Here is a 12,076-nt window from a genome sequence, read left to right as displayed (position 1 = left end):
TATCTTGATTTCTTGCTTGATTCTTGAGAAAACGTGAAACTCGAATCCACTCCGATCAATCTTGGGGAAGCTTGGAGGTGAGCTTGGTAGAGCTTTTGGGAGGAAGAAAGTTCTTGTCTTGCAACTTATTTTGGGGGTTTTGAGGTATTATACTAGAAACCTCTCTTTTTCTTTCTTATTTTGCCATTTAAGCAACATATGACTTGATTGTGATGGATTTTATGGAAGGCTTCATGGTTTTGCTTAGTAGATTGAAATTTTCAGCTTTGGAATGTGTTGGCTAGCCTTTATATGAATGGTTTAGTTTTGATATGAGGTTGGATGAACTTATGTGTGAGGATTCGTAAAAACTATTATTTTTAAGCCTAATTTGTGGCTTAATAAATTATTTAATTGGATATTTGCCTCGAGGAATATTTTCTAGTCTTATTAGACCTAAATACATGGTAATATAACTTCGTTATATTTTTAAAGTAACTCATTTCACGAATTAATTTCCTGAAGCTCGTTTAGTGAAAATAGTGAACACGTCTTTGGAAATCTTGATCGATTGAGAGTACAATAGGTTTGAAATATTGGAGACATGTACAATGGACCTAAATTAGGCATTTTAATGTTTAAATAGTCAAGTGATAGTTATTAGTACTATCGTTATAAGAATTTCTCGGAAGTTTCGCGTTATCGCGCTCAGATTGGAGATACGCGTTTTCACACGCGTGATTTTAATTTAGGAACTTTAGACTCTTATTTTGGGACAATTAAGAGTGAATAATAGTTATATGAATATAAGTGCATTAGAGGTTTAGTGCACTAGTGAAACAAACGCGAGAGGAAACGAGCACGAAACGCGCGTGTTCGCGCGCTATTGAAAGGTTGACTTTTGGAACCAATTTTGGGCCACAAATATCAAAGCTTCCTACGGAAGCTTATCATCAGCCACCATTCTTCTTTTCCTTCTCAAACCAGCCGTGCAACACCAAGAGAAGGAGACCAAAATTCCTTCTTCATTCACCTCTCAAACTTGCACCAAATCACTTGAAATTTCTACCACAAACTCACAACAACTTGGAGATTCATCTAGGCAAGGAGGGGAGCTTCATTTCCACGGTTTTCTTGAGGCTCAAAGTGACCAAAAATTTCTGATCTAGTCATCCAAGAAGGTAGCAAATCATCCAACCCATAGATCTTAGTTTTTGTAAGATATATTGCACATATACGGTTATATAATCATGTGGGTAGCTTTGTTTATGGTGTAAAATGAAATGGGTGGGCTCTATGAACTCCCACCTTTGTCTTGGGGACTGATATCATGCTTAATGATGGATTTAATGTTGGTTTAGTGCTCAAAATGGTAGATTAATGGTGTATAACTAGTAGAAACTTCAAGGAGTGCATGGAGTAAAAAGTGACCGTTTTACCCCTGCCTTGTCCGACCATTTTTGTGCAACATTTTGAGGTTCTAATGACTTGATTATGTTTTTTACATGTTATTGTGAGTGTGTACAAAATTTCATCGAAAAATAACATGATTTGGTTGGTCAAATGAGTTGATTTCCAAAGTCAGCAAAACTGGAAAATGAATCCCGTATTGGCCAGGCAGTCATTTTGTATCGACCATAACTCTTTGCTCCGATGTCGAAATCAAGTGCCGTTTGCGGCACTGGAAACTAGATATTCCCAGCTTTCCATTGGTACCAATTTGACATTCTGGTTCCACTTGAGTGAGCCACACCATTCGATTGAAAATCACTGTCCTGTTTCGTTGCTCTCCAGGAGACAGGACAGAAATTGCTTCTTGATGCTCAAAAACGAGCTGTTTGTGAATGGAATTTGAAAATGGTTTCTTCTGAGAAAATTTATCTTTATGAGAGAGCTTTCCAACGCCATTAACCATGCCCAATTCCAAGTTAAATTGAGTGAGTTGTGGCCAATGTTTGAAACTGCTACAGTGATAGAATTTTCCACTTGCACAGATTTGTAACTAACAATGATTTGGGACTTGTTTTCTGAAGCTTCTTGGTATAAATCACCTATCAAATGTACCTTAGACATTATCTAATGAAATGAACCATGTTTGAGGTGTTTTATTGGCCAAACGTTTTGAAAATGGAAAAACGGAAGTCCAAGGCAGATTTGCCGAGGAACTTCTTGGGACTTTAGTGATTTCGTTAACCAAGTTTACGATTGAATTTTCCTACGAAATTTGGTAGAGAAATAGCCCTTATATGGTAGGATAATACTGCCAAATTTGGTGCCATTCCAAGTCCGTTTCAGTGTTCAACCAACGTCCCAAAGTTCATGTTTAAATCTGGAAATTCTTGATCGAGGAGGAAATTTTAGCCAACTTTGAGCTGCTATATCTTGGCGCTCAAAACTTTGATTCTTGTTCCGTTTGTTTTGTTTTAAACTTTGATTGTAGCTCTAATTGAGTTCTAAATTTCGGAGGCTAGTTCGTATTGTGTGAATTTTACTGGATTTTCAAAGTTGGTCAAAAACCAACCCCGGAACTGTCTTAATGGTCCAAAGCAGCAACCTTGAGTCAATTTTTGAATACCTTCCGTTTGGAATCATGGAAAAGTATCTTCTAGGAACTTTTAGTGCTTTTGAAGAAGTTTCCAACGGTATCAAGCTTTCCAATTTTGGACCTACATAGTGCAAGATACAATTTTTCTAAAATTGACACCCAAAGCTGAAATTTGTCAATTTCTTAGAAAATGAGATTTTGGAAACTTGCCTTCTTTTCTCGATAGCGATTGAACATTTTGAACTCGATTTCATGGAAAATGTTAGTCTCTCTCTTTAGACTTTAAAACTTTACTCTTGAGCCTTGATTATTAATAATTAAGGCCCAATTAATGAATTCTCCTTAGATTGTACAACCTTCTTTGATAAGTAGGGGTTCTAAGTGATAGTGTATAATAGTTAATGGTTATTTGCCCAGGCGCTCAAGGGGACCTTCAAGAGGAACTCGAAGTGGACGCCTAGACATTTGTTTGAGTATTACTCTCTTGTTGCTATAGGTGAGTGTTCCATATAGGAATACGTAATTGGAATAAGTCCATGACATGCTTAACCCATGGTCATTAAGTGTTAAGTGCTATATGATAAGAATTTACCACACTCATGCATATTCGAATGAGATATACTTGAATTGCTCGACATGAAATACCTGAAGTATGTATATTTGAACTATTCGATATGAAATGCTTAAAGAGCATATTTATGTGATTACTTGAAATGCTAGATATGAAATGCTTGGAGAGCATATATATACATGATGTGTTTACATGATTAATTATGCTATGGCAGCATAAGTCGGTTGGAGTGAATCTCCCTGACTCTTACGTGGTAAAAGTGGAAAACGGCCAATGGCGGCCTATTAAAATGACATATGTCTACCAATTAACCGTAATTACCACCGTTAACCGTTTACCGTTTACTGTTAACCGTGTTTACTTACCGTTTTCTAATCTATGTGGTTACTTGCTTACTTGATTATCATGAATCACATGTTATATGAAGTTGTCCATCATTGTTAGGCGAGTGTGTACTTTACCTCATTCGACCTATTTAAATGATGAATTTTATTTTTGTCGAATTACTTGGTTACCTGTGCATGTTGTCAGCTATAAGCTGAACTTGGGCCCTGCCTCGGTTACTGACCTACTCGAGCTAGGACTGGGCTCGGTCGGGTAGGTTGGAGCCCTGGACAACCGTTTCGGTATACTCGATTATTACCACTGGAGGGATAAGGTGATGGCCAGTCAAACCGAGGGGATCCGGAAGTCATAAGGTGCAGATGACCGACAGAGTTCCGCTGGAATACCGTATCCTACAGTATATGTTTACCTTGTATCATGATGATTGTTTCGTGCTAAAATGCCAACATGAAATCCTGAGCTATGCCTGTAATAAGCTCCAATCACTCGTGAACTATACATGCTAATGTCTCATACCATGATAAATGTCTCAAATTACCCGTACAATGATTATCACCTCATGATAACATGCCATTGTGTAACCTTGAACCATGCATATGATATGCCCAACTTACTTGATTTATTTGAACTGTTAGAGTGTCTTGGAACCTCACTGGGCTGTGTAGCTCATACCACGTTGTGGATTTCTTTTACAGGGTTCGAGACCAAGGGTGCCCGTGAGTAGTACTAGATTGTTTTCTTTTGAAAACTTTAAGTTATATTATAACGGATGGCTATTGTACCCTTTTCCGTTGGGTTGTATTTAAGCTTGAAAGCTACATAATTGTAGGTGTGAGATATTTGAAGTACTTTAATTATGTATTGAAGTTACTTATAGTATTTCGAGCTCTTGAATGATGGATTGTAGTGAGTCCTGGCGAGAGCTGGGCAGGCGTCCCGCGGATACCCTTTGGTTCGCCTTAGGGAGAAGTGGGGGCGTCACATTATGAGCTTTGGAATGAGATTTTCTAGCTTCTATGTATGATTTTCAAGTTTTAGTAGTAAATTTCCAGCTTTGAGAAGAAATTTTCCAGTTTGGATATATGTTGAAGATATGCTTGGTACATACCTACTTTAGTTGGTTTTATGGCTTAGAATAAGAAAATTTTGTATCTTATCACTTGTGGCCTTGATTGAGGTTTATTTACTATGAAACTAAGACTTGAATTGGATGATTAACTTGAAAAAGTTTGGAGACATATGCTAGAGTTTTCTCCTTGTTGGTTAAGTGAAGGTTAAGGTGTGAATTTAGGATATTTCGTCTTCCTATTGCATATGATTTTACTCAAAACACTTGTTACAAGCTATTTTTTTTGCATGTGTGTTAGTTTTGAGCCAAAACAAAGAGATTTAAGAAAGGAAAAACCTAGTTTTCCAAACTATTAGCGTGCTGAAGACTTGAATTGGATGATTAACTTGAAAAAGTTTGGAGACATATGCTGGAGTTTTCTCCTTGTTGGTTAAGTGAAGGTTAAGGTGTGAATTTAGGATATTTCGTCTTCCTATTGCATATGATTTTACTCAAAACACTTGTTACAAGCTATTTTTTTTGCATGTGTGTTAGTTTTGAGCCAAAACAAAGAGATTTAAGAAAGGAAAAACCTAGTTTTCCAAACTATTAGCGTGCTGAAAATTTTCCACAGGAGGCTCTGCACAGATTTGAAAAATTTGCTATAACTTTGTGTAGAAAAGTCAAAATTGAGTTCCGTTTATTGTGTTTGAAACTAAACTCATAGTTTTTTTTACCGTGTAAAATCCATAGTTTGGTTCACTTTCTATAAATACCAGCAAAATTTCAAAGTGGATTGAAAATCCAAAACTGTCCTATTTTTACACTTAGTTGAGTAGTGAATTGAAATTGAGATTTGACTAATTTATGGGCTGAATTTTATGAAGGTGTCTTCTAGAGAGTTGCAGAATTTTGAGTGTATTTTCTAACGGTATAAGATTTATGATTTTTGACTTACGGAACTCAAGCTATATTTTTTCAAAGAATGTTACCAAATCTAGAAATTTTATCAAATGGATTGAGTGAGACTTGGAAAACTTTGGACCACATTTTCTGGGTTTTAAAACTTATTTTGATGAGATTTTGGATGCCTAAATTGCTCTCCTCACTTTTAGAATACATTTAAATTTTTCCTTGATTTGCACCTTCACATTTGCCCTTGAACCCTACGTGTTTGAGAGGCCATCTTGTATAGGCTTGTGGCTTATAATTGAGCCTAATATGCGAACTTTGTTCACTTAAGTTTTGGATTGTTGGACCATAATATCTTTATCTTGGTTGTTCTTAGGGTTTACTGGTAAGTACGAGCATAACCCGAGGACGAACTTTTGACATTTACTCTACTGATATCGGTGAGTGTTTCTTACATGTGTATGTTTTAAATGACTATGTGAAATGTTGTGAATGTTGCTGGAATGTTAAATGTTTCCCAATGATTACTAAATAGATTTTCAATGGGCGAGTGTGTATTTTATCGCACTCTATCCAAGCAAAAGTGAATTTTCAATGATTGATAGGTTACAATTTTATCATTTATTTTATTATTAATTTCCTCTATTACCTAACCCAATGTGGATTAATTGCTAGATTCTACTCACTTTTGATGTTTTGCATTTATTTCAGTGAATAGAACGAAAATATCATAGCAAGTGCCAATTTGACAGTCATTAGGAAGGAATTCAAGTAATAGGCGTCCAGGGGCTAGGTTGCAATTTTATTATTTATTTTATTATTAATTTTCCCTATTACCTGACCCGATGTGGATTAATTGATAGATTCTACTCACTTTTGATATTTTACATTTATTTCAGGGAATAGAACGAAAATATCATAACAAGTGCCAATTTGACAGTCATTAGGAAGGAGTTTAAGTAACAGGCGTCCAACGGCATTTTTGGGATATCAAGACGCGACCCTTTTTGGTAATTTGCGGAAGACAGCACTGGAAAAAGGGAACAAAAGACCGAACTCTTCCTCACCGTTGGGGGGCGCCGCACAATAGCTAGGCATTAGAGTAGGAGCATCAGATAGGAAATAGGAATAGCAGGGAACTAGTACTAATGGAGATTTAGCTTTTGACTTTTCTTTGCATAGGCTCTTGGTAGCTTTATTCACTCGTATGTCAAGACCAATTGAAACATTGAATGATTCTCTGTGACTTCGCTTTTCGTCAACATTCGACGAGTTGAATTTGCCAAATTCCCAAGACAATGGCCGCGGCTTTCTTTTTAATTTTGTATGGATTTTTTGCATCGAATATGAACTAATTTTCTCACTCTAATCAAGGGACAAGAGAGGCTCTGGCTCGCCTAAAAATTGTGAGATCGATTTAATTTTATCCTTTCCTTTTATTTATTGGTATTCGCATATTCCTTGATTGCAGTACTTATGATTATTTAATTAATTGATTGTTTTGGATCCGGATAATTAGTTAACTTGATAATCTATTGTCAATTAGGGCATTAAATCCGTAATTGTTTAATTGCCTTGAATTAGTGACAACTGGCATGATTAGATTTGTGTCAGGGGGATACGCGGGCTAATTTGAAATAACCCTGGTAGTGCGTTATTTGGTTAGAATAGAGCTCCTCTAATACGTAAGACAATTGTGGAATTAAATCTTACGGGCATACCTAGGATTATTTCTCAATTAGAGCAGTGGTTAACGGGCGTACTTTAATCACCGACGTAGTAAGGAGGGGTTGATTGTCATCGCTTGTTTGGCAGTTATAACCTATTTATTAATAAATGATTGAAATTGCTTGTGCATCAATGATCAATTAGGTGAACCATTGCTGAAGTTATTTCTTGATTAGACCTTTAATTATTACTACTCTAATTTTAGTGAATTGTCATTTAATTTCTAGTTAACTATTTATTTTTATTTGAATTTCTTTGATTGTCCTCGTTCATACAAAAACACCCCCGGTGTTACTTTAAATTTCAAAAGAAACAAATATCCCCAGTCCCTGAGAATACGACCCTACTTGCCCTGTCTATAATTTCATAATTATTTGTGAAAAACAGCCCCCCATTCGGGTATATCGGATCAAGCAATTCTTCGGGAACATGGTGAATCAAGTAACCTGTTGTACACCTAGAGTCCCTGCTCCAGTATTTATTAATAAATAATTGGAATTGCTTGTGCATCGATGATCAATTAGGTGAACCATTGCTGAAGTTATTTCTTGACTAGACCTTTAATTATTGCTACTTTAATTTTAGTGAATTGTCATTTAATTTCTAGTTAGCTATTTATTTTTATTTGAATTTCTTTGATTGTCCTCGTTCATACAAAAACACCCCCGGTGTTATTTTGAATTTCAAAAGAGACAAATATCCCCAATCCCTGAGGATACGACCCTACTTGCCCTGTCTATAATTTCATAATTATTTGTGAAAAACAACCCCCCATTCGGGTATATCGGATCAAACAAACTCTTCGGGAATAGGGTGAATTAAGTAACCCATTACACACCTAAAGTCCCTACTCCAGTACTTGGAATCGGGTTTTGGTTATTTTAACTGGCAATTAGGTTTAATTTTATTATTATACAGGCTTTGACAACCTTTCAATTTTTGGCGCCGCTGCCGGGGACTGGTGCCAGATTAATTTGTTTCTTTTTGAGTAATCTTGTTTTCATTTTTTTATTTATTTTTCTCTTATTTTTTTATATAGTTTATGGCTACTAACATTCCGTATTTTGATAATAGACTGGACTTTATTCCTGAATGGGGTTATGAGACTCGTGTTTTTCCTAATGATCAATGGGTTGTTGCAAATTGTGGAACTTATTTTGTCTCAGGTTATTCAACCGACACATGCCCTGCATTTCAAGATAATCTAAGTGTTCCAATTGTTACTTTTAGAGATTTTTCACCTCGATTTCAAATGTAGTATGACCCATACCCAAACAGGTATGATCAAGGATGGTGGGATAATTTCAATTTTAATTATGCGACCGGACCAATAGATTTTCAACAGCAAGAGTCTCAACAACCATCATCCATATCAGGTATGTCTCTTGAAGAAATTATTGAATTACTAACTGCTAATACATATCGATTTCATCAGGAGACACAAATGAGTATTCGTAACATGACGGATCAAGTGCAACTATTGACATCCGGGATGGCAGATCAAGTGCATCTATTGACATCCAGGATAACACAATTGGCTTCTCACATTTGTGAAGAATTGCCCTCACAAACCAATATCAACCTTGAAGAAGATGAGAGTGCAATTATCCGACCAAATGACATGGAACTGCAAGAGTTTCAAGGAAACGAATCTAAATATGCAGTTGAAAAGGAAGTTGATGTGTAAAAAATGAGCCCCCAATATCAACTCGTCCAAGTGAATGAATCTAGTGAACAACCTCCAAATGCGGTGACATCTCCTCCATTCCTTAATCAATATTCTCCTGACTCTTATTTTTCAATTCCTGTTAATGAAATTGACTTTATTATACCAGAAAATCTTGAATTTCATGACAGGAATAAATTAAGAGTGGCGATGGTAAGATATCTTGGACCAATAAATGCATGTGAAGGAAGGGTGAGTGGAGAATTCAAATTATCATTGACTTGTTTGGCGCCATTTACTAGTCCATGGAAGACCGTAACTCGTGTGCTCAAGGATTACTCTATTTACGAGGGTTATCAGGATTATATAGAGGATAAATCATTAAAACGAGCCACAAAATTTTATCCTCCATGAACAAACATAACAATGTCTAGCCAAAGACATTAAAGAAAGGCGTTCATTAGGAGGCAACCCAATTTCTTTTAGTCATTTTTTCGTTTTTGTTTGTTAGTTTAAATATGTTTTCCTTGAATTTGACTGATTTTGGGTTTCAATTTTCATTTTTTATGATTCGTAGGTGTCTTTCTTACTTGACGCCCCGGCGTCAAGTCGTTTGGAGAGCTCATGGTCAGAAGGGTTCTTGCCTTTTTGACGCGCCTGCGTCAAGTCGTATGGAGAGCTCATGGTCAGAAGGGTTCCTGCCCTTTTGACGTGCCCACGTCACGTTCACGGGAAAAGTTAGTATTCAAAATTCGAAAATAGATTTCGATTTTCTGTTACTCTTTAATTTTGAATTTCGACAATAAGTTTTGTTCATAATAATAATATTAAAAATAAATAAATAAAAAATTTAAAAATTTAAAAAAGATTTTTTTTTAAAAAAAATTTTAATTACAAAAAAAAATGGGTCTTTCCGTTTAGCTGTAACTTCTGATTTCCAAAATTAGAATTTATAAAAATCTAAAAATGAAAAAATAAAGAAAAAATTATTTTGTTTTTCTTTCTTTCTTCTTCTTTCTTCCTCTTTTCTTTCTTTCTTCTCCCCTGTTTCTTCTTCTCTTTCGGCCGAGCACCCCTCACGCCCGCCGCTATCTCGCTCACCATTCACGTCGCATCGCCGCCACTTCCAGCCGCTCCATCATCGTGCTTCGGAAACCCACTTGTATTTGGCAGCCCTCATGCATCATGTGGGTCTTACACCTCATTTTGGTTATTACCCATCACTTTGACCCAATTTCAGGAAAGTTTTGTTGCCCTGTCTCCTACTTTTGATGTTTATTTGTTACATTGAGGGCAATGTATCGTTTAGGTGTGGGGGGAGATCAGTTGTGGTGCTAGTTTTACTAGTTTTTAGTTTCTATTTTTTTCCTTTATTTTTAGTTAGTTATTTGTCTATCTTTCATTCATTCTCTTTCTTTCTTTTTAGTGCTTAGCTCTCATGTGAATGCCAAAATTTAATGTTTGGTTATTGACTTTAATTCTACTATTGTCAAGTTTTAATAATAAAAGTGTATCTAGTTAATGTGGTTGAACCCAAGAACATCTCTTTGGTGAATATCGGTGATTATTTGACTCTTCTAATTTTTGGTTAACTTTTCTAGGCACTGAAAATTATTGTTGACATTTTCATGTGAATTGGTCCAGTGATTAACTTTAGTTCTCCATGTTTGGAAAAAATGAGGCTAGCTGCTTTTTCTTTGTGATATTGTGAGATATTATGTTATCTGACTGTGAAATAAAGTTGACTGTACTCCACTATTTATTGCTACTGAGTAATCGGGGATCTTCACCTAAAGTGTCGATTCTCGCTTCAAAAAGTAGTAATTTCTATGAGTACGTGGTCGTATAGTGATAGGAGCTGAGTAATCGGGCTCCTTCATCTGGCAAATGTTGGAGTTCACGTCAAAAGGTTCCGATGGTTAGAGACTAAGTCTTTTGTGCTATTGATAAAAAAAAAGAAAAAAATAATAAATAAATAAATAACGAAAAAAAAGAAGTGACAGTTGTGTTAGTGTGTGATAAAAGTCAGTTTGCCGATTTGTGGATTTAATATTGAGATATTGGTTAATAATTGGACCATTTGCTGATAAATGTTGTGTGCCATTCTTTTTTCTTAGATTAGTTAACTTAGAATTGAAGGAGTTTGTGATTTAGAAGCTAATCGGGGTGATGTTTCTTGGGTATTGATCACTGATACTTGATATATGTTTTTCTTGGTATCTTGGCAATATGGTAGATGGAGCAATGACCATTGTCAAATATTGGTGTTTGTTTGATGTTCTCATGCTTGAGGACAAGCATGATTTAGGTGTAGGAGGAATTGATAGGTTACAATTTTATCATTTATTTTATTATTAATTTCCCCTATTACCTGACCCGATGTGGATAAATTGGTAGATTCTACTCACTTTTGATATTTTACATTTATTTCAAGGAGTAGAACGAAAATATCATAACAAGTGCTAATTTGACAGTCATTAGGAAGGAGTTCAAGTAACAGGCGTCCAATGGCATATTTGAAATATCAAAACACGACCCTTTTTGGTAATTTGCGGAAGGCAGCACTGGAAAAAGGGAACAAAAGACCGAACTCTTCCTCACCGTTGGGGGGCGTCGCACAATAGCTGGGCATTAGAGTAGGAGCATTAGATAGGAAATAGGAATGGCAGAGAACTAGCACTAATGGAGATTTAGCTTTTGACTTTTCTTCGCATAGGCTCTTGGTAGCTTTATTCACTCGTATGTCAAGACCAATTGAAACATTGAATGATTCTCTGTGACTTCGCTCTTCGTCAACATTCGACGAGTTGAATTTGCCAAATTCCTAAGACAATGGCCGCGGCTTTCTTTTCAATTTTGTATGGATTTTTTGCATCGAATATGAACTAATTTTCTCACTCTAGTCAAGGGACAACGGAGGTTCTGGCTCGCCTAAAAATTATGAGATCGATTTAATTTTATCCGTTCCTTTTATTTATTGGTATTCGCATATTCCTTGATTGCAATACTTATGATTATTTAATTAATTGATTGTCTTCGATCCGGATAATTAGTTAACTTAATAATCTATTGTCAATTAGGGCACTAAATCCGTAATTGTTTAATTGTCTTGAATTAGTGATAACTGGCATGATTAGATTTGTATCAAGGGGATACGCGGACTAATATGAAATAACCTTGGTAGTGCGTTATTTGGTTGGAATAGGGCTCCTCTAATACGTAAGGTAATTGGGGAATCAAATCTTACAGGCGTACCTAGGATTATTTCTCAATTAGAACAAT

At 35.9% G+C, this 12,076-nt stretch overlaps 1 long non-coding RNA gene across 2 annotated transcripts; it reads left to right on the top strand.

Moving 5' to 3' along the window:
- The first annotated feature begins 917 nt into the window (after nt 1-917).
- On the top strand, nt 918-6,699 carry LOC113732627 (uncharacterized). Of its 2 annotated transcripts, none has more exons than XR_003458829.2 (5): nt 918-1,160; nt 2,942-3,020; nt 4,136-5,840; nt 6,112-6,193; nt 6,300-6,699. It is a non-coding gene; the product is annotated as an uncharacterized lncRNA (long non-coding RNA). The 2 variants fall into 2 exon arrangements; XR_011840867.1 differs by having other exon boundaries at nt 3,627-5,840.
- Nucleotides 6,700-12,076: the final 5,377 nt, after the last annotated feature.

This window comes from Coffea arabica, chromosome 2e (genome assembly GCF_036785885.1).
Source record: "Coffea arabica cultivar ET-39 chromosome 2e, Coffea Arabica ET-39 HiFi, whole genome shotgun sequence".
Lineage (NCBI taxonomy): Eukaryota > Viridiplantae > Streptophyta > Magnoliopsida > Gentianales > Rubiaceae > Coffea > Coffea arabica.
Note: the sequence above shows the minus strand (reverse complement) of the source record. Positions and strands in the feature narration are given on the sequence as shown.